This window comes from Leptonychotes weddellii, chromosome 5 (assembly GCF_054177405.1).
Source record: "Leptonychotes weddellii isolate Sample4059 chromosome 5, ASM5417740v2, whole genome shotgun sequence".
Taxonomy (NCBI): domain Eukaryota; kingdom Metazoa; phylum Chordata; class Mammalia; order Carnivora; family Phocidae; genus Leptonychotes; species Leptonychotes weddellii.
The window spans coordinates 149,386,362-149,399,334 of NC_138373.1; the positions used below are offsets into that span (position 1 = coordinate 149,386,362).

General features: G+C 52.2%; 1 protein-coding gene across 1 annotated transcript in view; it reads right to left on the reverse strand.

The window, feature by feature from the left end:
* The window catches only part of MYH9 (myosin heavy chain 9), an 87,181-nt gene extending 77,109 nt beyond the window's left edge, over positions 1 to 10,072 (reverse strand). The window contains exon 1 of the mRNA XM_081822398.1: positions 9,850 to 10,072. The gene's annotated coding sequence lies outside the window, so the exon portion shown is untranslated. The remainder of the gene's footprint in view (positions 1 to 9,849) is intronic.
* Positions 10,073 to 12,973: the final 2,901 nt, after the last annotated feature.

Here is a 12,973-nt window from a genome sequence, read left to right on the forward strand (position 1 = left end):
GGGCCTGGGACATCTCACTCATCCACAGCCTCGTCTACATCCCAGCCACCGAGCAGTTTCTGCCCTAGAACTTAGGCTCAGGATGTATTTGCTGAATGAATTTCCAAAGAGTCACCAAAATCCATGGAACTTTTCTGGCAGTGTAAATAATGGTTCTTCCCCTTTGTGGACCATGGCATAGCCATTAAAATAATAACTGTGGAGACTGTTGTGACACAGGACATTTTATGTCACAGCACTGAGTAAGTCGGGACCTCTACAGTATGCATGCCCGTGTGTGGACAGGGACCCCAGAGAGATGCAAGCAGTGGATGGGGTGAGGAGCAGATCTGCTTCTTATCAGCTTTGTTATTATACTGTTTGTGCTATAAACACCCCTCCCCCATTTTACTTGAAAAAGGAAACTAATTCCAGTAACAGTTACATCTCTCCCAACACTCCATGAACGGTCTCATCCCCAGTCCTTCAGCTGGGAACAGTATGCCGACCACACAACCAGAGGGCACAGGCAGAATGCCCAGCAGCCACCCAGAGGTTCAGGACCTGGGAGTGGAATCCTGCACTCCCCCATTTCACAGGAAATGGCACAGGGACGTGGACCTTAATGGGCCATATGGGCTACAGAGGGGGCTGAGAGTGGGACTGGGGCCTAGCACTGCTAGAGAGGAGAGGGAATCCTTTACCACCTGAGCAACAATGCTCCCTGCACATTCCATACCACATCCCGACCTGCAATCAGCTCAGATGCCTCCTCCCGGAAGCCTTCCCAGAGCCCCCTAGGCCCTCTCCCCTGGGATGCCATCAGCTCCTGGAAACAAGGACCCCGCCTCCTTCTCCTTCACCTCCGTAGTCCCGGCACCCAGCCCAGTGCCTGGAATATAGAGTAAGCTCTGGGGAGTGATAACTGAATGACAACGGTCAGATAAGCAAATGAAGACAGAAAGAAAGAATGCATGTTTGCAAGTGGGCTGAGGTCAAGAAGAACCCTCTAAGTCAGGATGGCAGTGAAGACCAGCCAGGGCCCAGCTAAGGGCAGGCAGCCACAGCAGCCAGGATTTACACTGCTCAGCCATGGTTTGTCACCTGCCCTCCCTTAGGACCAACCGCAGACATCTGAAGAATGGCCAGATGTGGTTAAAGGGGATGTCAGTAGCCAAGGCAACGCTAGGGAACTGGCAACCTTGCTCTGAGTAGCCATCCGCACTATGGGATGGAGGCCCCATTCTGCAGCAGCCCAAAGCTCTGCTGCTTTCATTAATCCTTGGCCACCAGTGCAAGAGGAGGCCTTGGGGACCAGCCCAACCTCTCACCGTCAAGTGAGGAGACACAAGTTCAGGAGTGAAGGGCATCTACAAAATCACACAGGGGTCTGGAATCAGAGTGCCAGAATGTGAATACCTGCTCAGTCTCCTCATCTGTAGAATGGGCTAGAAGGTAAAAATTACATGAGATAATTCACGTAAAAGCACCAGCACTGTGCCTAGTACACAGCACATGCTCAACAAAATGTAACTATTAGTACTGTTACTATCATTAGCACAGCTGGGACTTCAGCCCAGACATCCTGATTCCCAGGCCAATGCCCTCCCAACAGAGCCTCTTCCTTCCTTCCTTGCCCACCTTCCCCATCTTCCCTCCTCCCTGCCCAGGCAATTCTAGCCTCCGGGAGGCTGGCTCATGATGCTCAGAAATCCCCAGTCACCCAGGGCTGCACAGGCCTGCCTCCTGTGATCAATCTCCCCCGCAACCCCCATGTCCCAACTTCCTGTCACAGGGTAAGACTCCTGAGGATGAAGATGGGCTCTCTGCCCTCCACCCCTACTGAAGCCCCACCAAGCCCAGCACAGTGAAGGCCATGCAGCAGGAGCCCAAGGAGTCTTTTGATGACTGAGATTCACCAAAGAAATTTGGGGTCAATACCCTCATACCCAGTAGCTGATCTTAAATATTAAAAACAGACGAAAACTGGAAGCAACTGGGTGGCTCAGTCAGTTAAGCGTCTGACTCTTGACTTCAGCTCAGGTCTGGATCTCAGGGTCATGGGTTCAAGGCCCCATGTTGGGCTCCAGGCTGAGTGTGGAGCATACTTTAAAAAAAAAGAAAAAAACTTTAAAATGACTCCCTGCCACCACTTTTCTTACCCCAGAGATCTCCAGACAAGTGCCTGACATGTGCGCTTTGTCAGATGGAGAGATGAGTAAATGGCATCCAAAAGCTCTGGCTGCCTGGGCATCCTCGTCCCCAGGCTTACAGGAAAGGCAGCAGTGAGCCCAAACACTTCATACAACTAGGAGCCGCCTCTGCACCAGGCACCGGGTGAGAACCTAGGGATCTAGACTTGAACGAAGACCCCACCTCTCTGATCCCCAGGTCCTCTGACCTCCAGGTCCTCAGCCCAGTGGGTTCTAGCATCTTCTCCCCCATCCCAGACCAGTTGGATTAAGTCACCCAAATCAGTTCCAATGCGTGTCTTTGTTTATCAGACAGGAAGCTCCTTCCCCAGCCCAGTGACTTCATGCAAAACACAGGAAGTGTGGTGGCTTTGAACACAGGCAGCTCTAAATAAAGGAGCCTCTACGGCTCTGTAACAGCCTTCTTAAAAAATGCTTCATTAACGCAGCTCAGATCAGTGTGACAAGGTAAACTGTACCGTGTGGTAAGAAGGATGCGGGGCGCCTGGGTGGCTCAGTTGGTTAAGCGACTGCCTTCGGCTCAGGTCATGATCCTGGAGTCCCAGGATCGAGTCCCACATCGGGCTCCCTGCTCGGCAGGGAGTCTGCTTCTCCCTCTGACCCTCTTCCCTCTCATGCTCTCTGTCTCTCATTCTCTCTCTCGCAAATAAATACAATCTTAAAAAAAAAAAAAAAAAGAAGGATGCGAAGGTTGAGACTGTGACAAGCTCGGCATCCAATCCAGGAGACCTTCTGGCAGGTTCTTCGGCCATCCTCATCCCCACACTTTGTTATCAAGGGACAGACTTCTTGGAAGCATTTAAAATCTTTAAAATCTTGACCACGAATTTCCTCCCACCCGCAGAGGACGGATGATGTTGATGAGAACGTGAAAAAGGAGGAAGAAGGAGGGGGGAGGAAAGAACTGGACCGCTTTCCCTATCTTTACATGTAAATTACAAGCCCCAGAAAAAGCAGGCATCTCCATGTTGCTGGCAGGGAAACTGAGGTGGTGGTCTAACAGCTAGAGAAAAGGCAACGGGCTGGTCCCAGCTCTGCCTGTTCCCAAAGCCCTTGTTTCGTTCCCTCTACCCAGGGGCTTCCGTATTGAAAATAGAGAAATCGATCTCCTCAGTCCTTACGTGACTTAAATTACTAGAAACGAGGAGCGGCTGACAGACAGTGGAAAGCCAGTGTGGCCCTCTGAACGGCCCACCCTGCCGCCTGGCACCACCCCATGTGAAATATTGATTTTTGAGCTGTGGGAACTCTCAGCTGAAGGGGCCCTGTCCAACTGGAAGAAGTTCAGAGAAACCGAGAACACTTCCCACCCAATGTCTTCACGGTAGCGCCCCTCCCCCCCAAAAAGAAAAAGACGAAGGGTGTGGAAGACTAGACTCTTGAGGAAAGATTAAAGGAGCTAAGTATGTGTTGCTTGGCTAAACGGTGCATAAAGGCCAAGAAAGGGAAGATAACACTTTAAAAACATTTTAAATGAGGCCACGTGATTTTGAGAGAAAGGCTCTGGCACTGAGTGAAACCAGGAGCCCAAGCTTTCTACCAGCTCACTGAGGGAGCTCCTTCTCTAATGGGGGTGAAATTATCCCCAAGATCCCCTCCAGCTCACATATTCTGTAATTCTAAGTAAATTCGGTAGGGAGGGTTTTTTACTGTTGTTCATTTTTCTTTTAAGGCAGGGCATCATTTAGAGCTACAGGCCACATGAAAGGGTAAAGTCTCGAAGATGCAAAGCTCCCAAAACGTGAATGTCTACAGAGATGGAGGTGAGAGGAACCTCCCCCCAAGAGGCCCCCTGCTCCTGTGGGTGGGACAGACTGTAAGGACCAGAAGGACCCAGGACCTCTGAGAGGCAGGGAGGAAGCAACGTGAGGGTGGTGAGGGTGGGGGAAGATCGGCTACACCTTCCACTTCCCCACAGGCCTCAGCCCAACCTGCCCCAGCAGGAAGCCACACCCTTCGGTGGCAACTTCCGGAAGCCCTGCAAGGCTCCTTCCAGCCCCAGTGAGAGGGATCCCCGTGGAGCACATGGAGATGAAGAGCCTCTGAAAGCCACTGAAGAGCGGCAGTCTGGCCCGGACACACTCCCACAAAGGCCTCGCCCTCAGCCACAGGCCATCCAAGAGCCTCTTTTGGGTCCACCTGTGGGGGGCTGGGTTGCTGTGTCCCATTCTGGGTGCTGAATCACCTCAGGCTTGAGAAACTAGAGAGCAGAATGGGGCCCGAGAGATGCCAACGAGAGCCCGCCTCAGTTGCTTTTTAAAGAGACACACATCAGGTGCAAAAGGGCAGCTCCCCTCCTGCTTCCCAAATATCTGGTGTCTTCACAGCATGAGGTGGGGAGCTGGGGACAGGGGAGAGGATTCCAGCCAGCATCCAGCCTTCACACCATCTGCCCATGTGGTGGCAGGCCCATTTTAGACCCAGGCTCATTTTGTGTACTCATGTGTGACTCATGCCATTCCTCCAGGAGGCCCAGAGGCTGCCTGGCAGGGACACAGACAGGCCTGCCCGAGACCCTGACGGGGTCTTTTGCTGGCTTCGCCACAGAAAAAAGGCCAACTCAGTGGTGAGCAGAGGTAGCAGCTTCTCCGGGACTCACATCATCCAAAGCTAAGACGGTCTTTCTTGAGAAAGCCATCAGGGCCCTCCAATTCAAAACACCCTTTTGATCACATTTTCTCAAGAATTTGGGCTTTTCCACTGTTATTAATACATTAAAAACCAGAAGCCAGAAGTTAGAGGGGCAACGAGGGACAGAGGGGAAAGGGGCACGCTAGTGGCTGCAGGGACCCCAACTTTCAAAAAGAGAATCCAAGCGAATAAAGGTCCGGTTTAGCCCTATGGTCAGAGTGGGCTCCCCAGGAAAGAACAGCATATGATTTGGAGCCAGGGGAATTGTGGGAAGCCTGGCAAAAGGGTATCCCGAAATACTTTCCAGATACACACTGCGGGCTTCCTTTTCTCATACAGCAAAGAAAAAGCAATCATCTATCATTTCCCAGAATATAAGGGAGTGGATCAGAATAGGCGTTTAAGGAGTCACTCTGGGGGCACCTGGGTGGCTCAGTCGGTAAGCGTCTGCCTTCGGCTCAGGTCATGATCCCAGGGTCCTGGGATCGAGCCCCACATCGGGCTCCCTGCTCCGCGGGAGGCCTGCTTCTCCCTCTCCCACTCCCCCTGCTTGTGTTCCCTCTCTCGCTGTGTCTCTGTCAAATAAATAAATAAAATCTTTAAAAATAATAAGGATTTACTCTGGCAATATGATGTCACGGGGAAGAAAACAGGACCCAAAATGTTCCAGCCATGAGAGCAAGTCAGGCCATTTTTAAGACCCTTCCTTGCACACAAAAGGCACTCAATATGAAATTGGGAATCGAGAGCAATGCATTTTGAAGTTGAAACCTACAACACTGGCCAGAAGACCCCCCTGGATTTGGACAACTAATAAACCTGAAAAGGCCATGTAGTGAAGAGTAATGCTCACCCCCACTCCTGCTTCCTGGGCCCCCTTCCCTTTCCGGAGGCAACCACAATTACCAGCATCTCATTATCTTTCCATGCAGAGTCCAGGCGACATACCCTGTTTTACAAAAAAGGGGAGCACCATACATCCTACTTCGCACCTAGTGTTTTCCATTGGCAACACATCTTACAGAGCACGCCCTATGAGGACTTACAGATTGGCCTCATTTTTCTAAGGGCTACAGTGCAGGCTCCCCACTGTAGAGCTGTGTCATGATTTATCTGACCCTTTGGATGGGCAGTTTGCTTCTTTCCTGTCTTCTTCTATGACAGTGCTGTAAAGAATATCCTCAGACACTTCCTCTCGCATTATCTGAGTTTATCTGTGGGTTGAATTCCTAGAAATGAGGCAGAGGGACTATGCTCTGGCGGACACTGCCAAACTTCCTTTAACTTACACTCCCATCAGTGTAGGGCATGAGAGCGTGCCTTCACCACTGGGACATCTCGGAGGAATTAAAATTACTGTAGTTTCCAGTTTCCCAGGCACTCTTGTGTTTAACGGGTGGGCATGACATCTCTGTAGGATGACAGGGCCCTTTCTATTGAAATCAAAATTTTCCCCCAACCAGAGCCAGAAGCCAGGTCTCCAGACCCTCGAGTCCTGTGCTCTTTCCATGTCACCCCTTTGGCTCTACCCTAGACCTCCTGGATCACAGGAAACCAGGTTTTAGAACTAAAACCGCAGTCTGCACACCTTCTGCCTGGGCCAGAGCCCTGAAACAAGGCTACTCAGCACAAGCTCATCACTGAGTGCATCCAAAAGCATCAGCAGATGCCCCACCCACCCACCTGGGCCTCACAGTCCACAAGCACTCTACACACTCATGTACACACACAAACACGCCTTTTGAGAAAGCAGGATGAGCACTGTGCAGGAGCTGGGACCACCACCCACCCTTCCCTTCCCCGTTTCCTCACCTGCCATTCACACATTTTCTTAAAAACTGACATAGCCACTGTGTATCAGGCCCTTTACACACCTTCCTTCTTTTAGTTCTCACATCTAACCCTTCAGGGCAGGTACTCATTCCCACATTACAGAGGAGGGCCCTGTGGCTCCGGGAGGTGATGTGACTTGCCTAAGGTCATAAAGCTAATTAAGCGGCAGGGTCAGGATTCGAACTCTGCCTAGCTCCAAGGCTCACGACCCCACTCTTCCCAGCTCTAAGAATGGCATTCTGGAAGTCACAGGAGCATCACCACTTCCCAGGGGGCGGCCAGGGCTCCATTCCGTTGTCACCAGAGGACTTGAGCCCAGGAGTTCAGCACACCAAGGGTTAAGGCCGAGAGGCAGCGACTCTCTGGGGCTGCACAAAGGGAAAATGCACTTCCTGCCCCTGCGGGCAGAGATGCTGTTTTATGCTCAGCAAATTAGGACGTTTGTTTAATTAAGACGACACACAGATTTTGTTATTCTAAATATTTTTGGAACATGATGCTTGGGAGGAAGCTGTCAAGGCATGGATTTTTTTTTCCCCCCTATGCTTTGGGTTTCTTTCTCCCCCTTCAAGGGAAGGGTAAGGCCAGGCTCAGAGGAAAACAACAGCCAACCCCTCCCCTCCTTTTGAAATAAAGATGTCAAGCTGGTAAGGGCTGTCTTAATACTTTATTGAAGGATTAGAGAAGAGGAAGTGAAGAAAGCACAGTGAGCCTGGTTTCTAGCAATACCCTAGCAGGCTACACAACAATGCCGCATTTTCTGAGCGCGCTTTTCTCCTCAAAAGCTAACAGATCCTCGTTTTGTTTTTTCTGGAGCAAGAACAGGCAAAAGGCAGCCTGTGATTAACATGCGTCCTTCATCCTGCAAGAGGGAAGTTGTCCCATCTCCAACCCCTTAGGTTAAAATATTTAAAAATTTTTTAAAAATGTAAAAACCAGAGAGCCAGGACCCTGATCCTCTCTTCCCTCTACCCTCCTGTGCCCTTCAGGCAAAGCAGCCCCACGGAATGCACCTCTGGAGCGGAGCTGCCCTTACTTGCACAGAGCCTGCCAAGCCAGACACCTGGATCTGCCCACAGGCACTGCTGGGGCTTGCCGAGTGTGAAAAGCAGAGCTCTTCGGGGTCCCCCACAGCCAAGCGGGGGGCACAGTGACTCCAGTTACACGACACAATCTCTTGATTGCTCAGCTATGCACTAAATGAGGCCTCACTTTCCAACACTGAAGGCTAGCCTCAGTTTCCCAGACCTGTAGTGTGCCCCTCCTTCCAAGGCAGCTTCCCTCCAGATCCCCCCTTGCTCCAGACATAAGTGGTGGTCCCTCTCGGAATTCCTCGTCTCTGGTGCTTGGGATACTCCTCACAGGCTGCCTTTGTATTTCAATCATTCAGACACTATTTCCCCCCCGGGGGGCCGGGATTGGGAACTCCTGGAGGGCAGAGGCCTCTGGGATCTCGGCAGAGTGGACTGGCTCCTTTTCTCCAGTCTCCATGACTCACCGTACCTTTCTGAGCACCATGTCATCTTGGCCTCACAGTAGAGTCATCTGCAGATTTGTCTCAGCATTCCCTAAGTGCCCGAGGGCTGGGGCCAGGTCTTACTCAACCTCACACCCCCCCACCACCTGGCAGAATCCCTGGCACAGAGCAGTTAAATATTTGCTTAATTACACATCTATGTACCCTCCCCCTGCACCTCGCAGCCTTGTATATAAATTGACTGATATTAATCGAGTGATTGTCTAAACAGGCCTTAAAGCAGCCTCCTTCCTTACCAAAAGGGGAATAAACCTCCAGGTGAGGTTATCAGGTAGGTCTCAGTGGCGTCAAAAATGGCCACAGTGTTGCAGGAAAGAGCTAAGGCTCTCTTCCCCTTCAACGGCTACTCAACAGTTACTTTGAAATCCTCTTACACCCAGAAGAGGATGCAGTGAACCGAGGAGTTGTTGGGCCTCTCAAATGCCCAGCGGAGAGAGGCCGCCGGTCTCCAGGACCTGCCAGGACCTGGGACTTCCCGGGAACCCTACTCCCCACTCCGGCTGGGTGGGGCCACAGACAGCAGCCGGGCCCTCACCGTGCCCCCGCCTCAAGGCAGCCGGCAACCCTGTCCTGGAGGGTACTGCGTTTTATAAACGACTGGGCTCCCTGCAGGGATAAGGGGGTGCAGTCCTGCCCCGGACGTGGCCCCAAGACATGACGGAGTGAGGCCCCCCGGCCCAGAGAAGCGGGGGAGGCAGGGTAACAACCCCGGATCTAGCCCAACCGGACGATGCAACGGCGCAGGCCTGGTCCTAAAGGAGCAGGGCCCAGCTCCCCGCCCCCGCCGGCGTGGGGCGGCCCCCAGGTGCGGTGGAATCAGGTGCGCTCCGGCCCGCGCAGATGGCTGCGGGCATTCCTGGGCCTTCCTCCCCCGGGTAGCGGAAGTCAGAAGTCAACGGTTGAGGGGCTGTCGAGGGGAGGGGGGGGTGAGTCCTTCCTGCCTCGCCCGGCACCCTCCGGTCCCGGTTCCCCACGCCCCCACTGCACCTCGCCCCGTCGCCCTCCTCCGCCCAGCCGATCGCAGCCGGGCGAATGAGGAAGTCGCGAGCGGAGGGCGGAAACTGAGCTGAGTGCAATGTCTGCAGCAGGACCGTCCGATTCTGACTCAGGCGGACGCCCTGACAGCTGCCAAACGGTCCCCGCCTGCCCGTTACCCACGCGAAAACGCCTGGAAACTTCCAAAGGAGCCGCTGCCCCGAGCCCCCCACCTCACGCTCACTCGGTCGGGTCCCAGGGACAGCGGCTCCCCGGAAGGGGTTAAAAAGTTTGCCCAACTTGGGCACTTGGCGAGGCGAGGGCGGGGCGCGTGCCCCGGCAGCAGGGGGAGGTCGAGGCTCCCGGTGCCCCGCCGGGGAAGTGCGCCGGGCAGGGGGAGGGGCGGAAGGTTTCCGGGGAGCGCCGGCCCCGAAGCCTTCGCCTGCTCCCGAGGCCTCGCCTCCAGCGGCGCCCTCCTCGAGCGTCGCGCAGGGGGTCCCCCGGCCCCTCCCGGAAGGATGCGGTACCCCAGCCCGGCCCCGCGGTGTTCGCGCCCGCCCGCGCCGGTCGCCGGCCGCGCAGAGGGCGAGAACCACACGTCGGGCCGCTCGCCCCAGACGCCGCGCGTCCCGTCGCCACCGCCCCCACCCGGGGCGGGACCGGCCGGTGGGGCTCGCTCACCTGAACCTGGATCTGCGCCGGGGAACGGGCGCTGCTTCTCCCGAGAGGGCTTTCTCGAACGCTTGTGCGACCGCGGGGGGGGGGGGGGGCGAGCGCGCGAGGCGGGAGCTGCAGCAGGTCAGTCTCGCTCAGCCTTCCGTGCCCTGCCCGGGAACCGCGGTGATCTGCGCGCCTCACCGCACCCAACTCAGCTCCTCGCCGCCTTCCCGCCCCGCCCTTGCAGCCGCCCGCCTATTCCAGCCCGGCGCCGGCTCGGGGGCAGAGCCTGGAGGGACGACACCGCCCACCCGGACCGCCTCGCCCGCTCCAGCCCGTCCCCGCTCTTGATGGACAGACACCTTGGCCTGTGGGAAGGGGGCGGGCGGAACCTCTGGGTCCGGCGGAGTGGGTATTCATCCTACCCCCCCGCCCCCACCTCCACACGCTCCACCTTCCTCTGCGCTTCCTAGGCGGGAGCCCCGCCCCCGTAGGGCGGGCCCGACGAACAGCTAGTTTCCAGGGGGAGGATTGACACAGAGAGAGTCCAATCAGGAGGAAGAGGAGGAGGCTAGCAGAGGGCTCAGGCCAGGATTTTGGTGCATTGCCGAGGCCGGGCGAGGCCGGGCGGGAGCCGGCTGGGAAGGTCTGGGGCTCTGACACCCCGCCCCTCGAGCTGTTTTCCCGGTCCCATGTCATCCTACCAGAAGAGCAGATATTAAGTACCATATATGGGAAAAGTGCTATTTTACATAATTATGATGGCCTGTGGGGGCGGGCATGGATTCAGCCCCGGATCCGGTGTGGGCGCCCTGAGTTCGATTCCTAACCCTCTCTTTAGAACGGGCGCGCCGCGGTCTTCCAGCTTCCAGACCTTTCCTCAGACGGGTTCCTGGGGTGCACTTCCAAGCCTCTTCACCTGCACGGGATTAATTCGCACACTTCCCTTCAGATATTTGTTACCAGTGTTTCTTGGGTGTTCTTCTTTTCGGATAGGCAAAGAGTCACTCTTTTTGGTTACTTCCCACGACACGAGGATAAAAACTTTTTTTATTAAAAAAATTTTTTTAGGGACGCCTGGCTGGCTCAGTCCGTAGAGCATGAGACTCTTGATCTAGGTAGGGGTTGAGTTCAAGACCCAGTTTGGACGGAGAGCCTACTAAAAAAATTGCTTTTAATTAAAGAAAAAAAATGTTTTACATTTCTCTTTTAATCCATCTGGAATTTAGTTTGGTTGTGGAGTGAGGGAGAAATCTAATACAATTTCCCCAGTAGGCAGTTGTCCATTCCTTATTCATCACCTTTCCAACTTATATACGCTCAGACCTGCTTCTGAGTTGTATCCATTGACCCTTCTGTGTGTTCCTGTGCTATTTCCAAAATACTTTAATGATGGTAGCTTTGTAATACATTTTATATCTAGGAGGGCAAATTTCTCATGACACTTTCCTTTTGGAATGTTCATACTATCATGACTAAACTATAACTTCAGGAAAAAATGTATGATGTAAAAGCAAAAGAGCACTGGAAAAAAAAAAATTGCAACCTTGAGAATTACTACCAACAATATACAAAGAGCTCTTCTCAGTCATTAAGAAAAACCCCAAGTACTCCAAAATAAAAATGGCCCAAAAAAGGAACAGACAATAAAGAAGAAACATAAATGGTTAATAATTATGAAAAAAAAATTAGCCATTAGAAATGCAAACAAAGAAATGCAAACAAAATATCATGAGATGCCATTTTTCACCTAACAAATTAAAAAAAAAAATTAATAAGGGCGCCTGGGTGGCTCAGCCATTAAGCGTCTGCCTTCGGCTCAGGTCATGATCCCAGGGTCCTGGAATCGAGCCCCACATCAGGCTCCCTGCTCAGCGGGAAGCCTGCTTCTCCCTCTCCCACGCCCCCTGCTTGAGTTCCTACTCTCTTTCTCTCTCTCTGTCAAAATAAATAAGTAAATAATTTTTAAATTAATAAAAGAATAAAAATGCCCAATGTTGGCCAGGTTTAGAGATACAGGTAGGAAAGTAAATTGATCAATTCTCTCTGAGAACTCACCATAAAAAAAATAATTGGAGGGGCACCTGGGAGACTCAGTCGTTAAGCGTCTGCCTTCGGCTCAGGTCCTGATCCCAGGATCCTGGGATCGAGCCCCGCATCGGGCTCCCTGCCCAGCAGGAAGCCTGCTTCTCCCTCTCCCACTCCCCCTGCTTGTGTCCCTTCTTCACTCTTCTCTCTTTGTCAAATAAATAAATAAAATCTTTAAAAATAATAATAATAATTGGAAAAGTGAACAGAGAGTGGTTTAAAAGGTACTCTTTTCAACATTACTTAGAGTCACTAAATCTTAGAAATAATTGTATAATATAAGAGATTGATTGAATAAATGTTGATACATCCATACGTTTCAGAAATACCCAAAAAGTCACTAACATTTTATTTAGATTTGTATTTACGATTTAACATATACTAAGTGAAGAAAAGCAAATTATAAAATGCTATTATAGTAGGATTTCATTTATTTTTGTGCAGTGTTGTGTGTCTATCTGGGGGGGGTGTGTGTGTGCATATGTGTATGTCTCAGAGAGACAAAATGAAGTTTAAAAAGGATTATATTAAAGTGTAAATAAGGTTTATGTCTTGGTAGAAGGATTGTGACTGATTTTTTTCTTTTGCTTATCTGTGTTTCTAACACATATATCACTTGCATAATTTGATCAAAAGTAGAAGAAAATGACTCACTTCGATGTCACCTCTTCTAAAATGTCTTCCCTGACCCTGCAGGCCAGTTAGGTGCCTGTCCTTTGTACAATCACATCACCTTTCCCTTATCTCTCTCACTGCACACTAGATTTTAATCCTCCATCCCCTGGCTGTTTCCCCTGCCCAGGCTGGGGGCTGCCTGAGGACACATAGGGGTTGTGCTTTATTTGTCTCTATGGACCTGGAACTAACACAAGGCCTGGCATAAAATGGTGCTTAGTAAATACTTGAGCAGGACTCAGCATCTATTTCCTTATCTGTAAAATGGGTATAATCACTGGGTCTTTCTTAGCCCCAAGGACTGTTGAAAAGAACACAGGAGACCCAGACCTCAAGTTGTTCTCTAAACTGCTACGTAGGGGGGGCGCCTGGGTGGCTCAGTCGT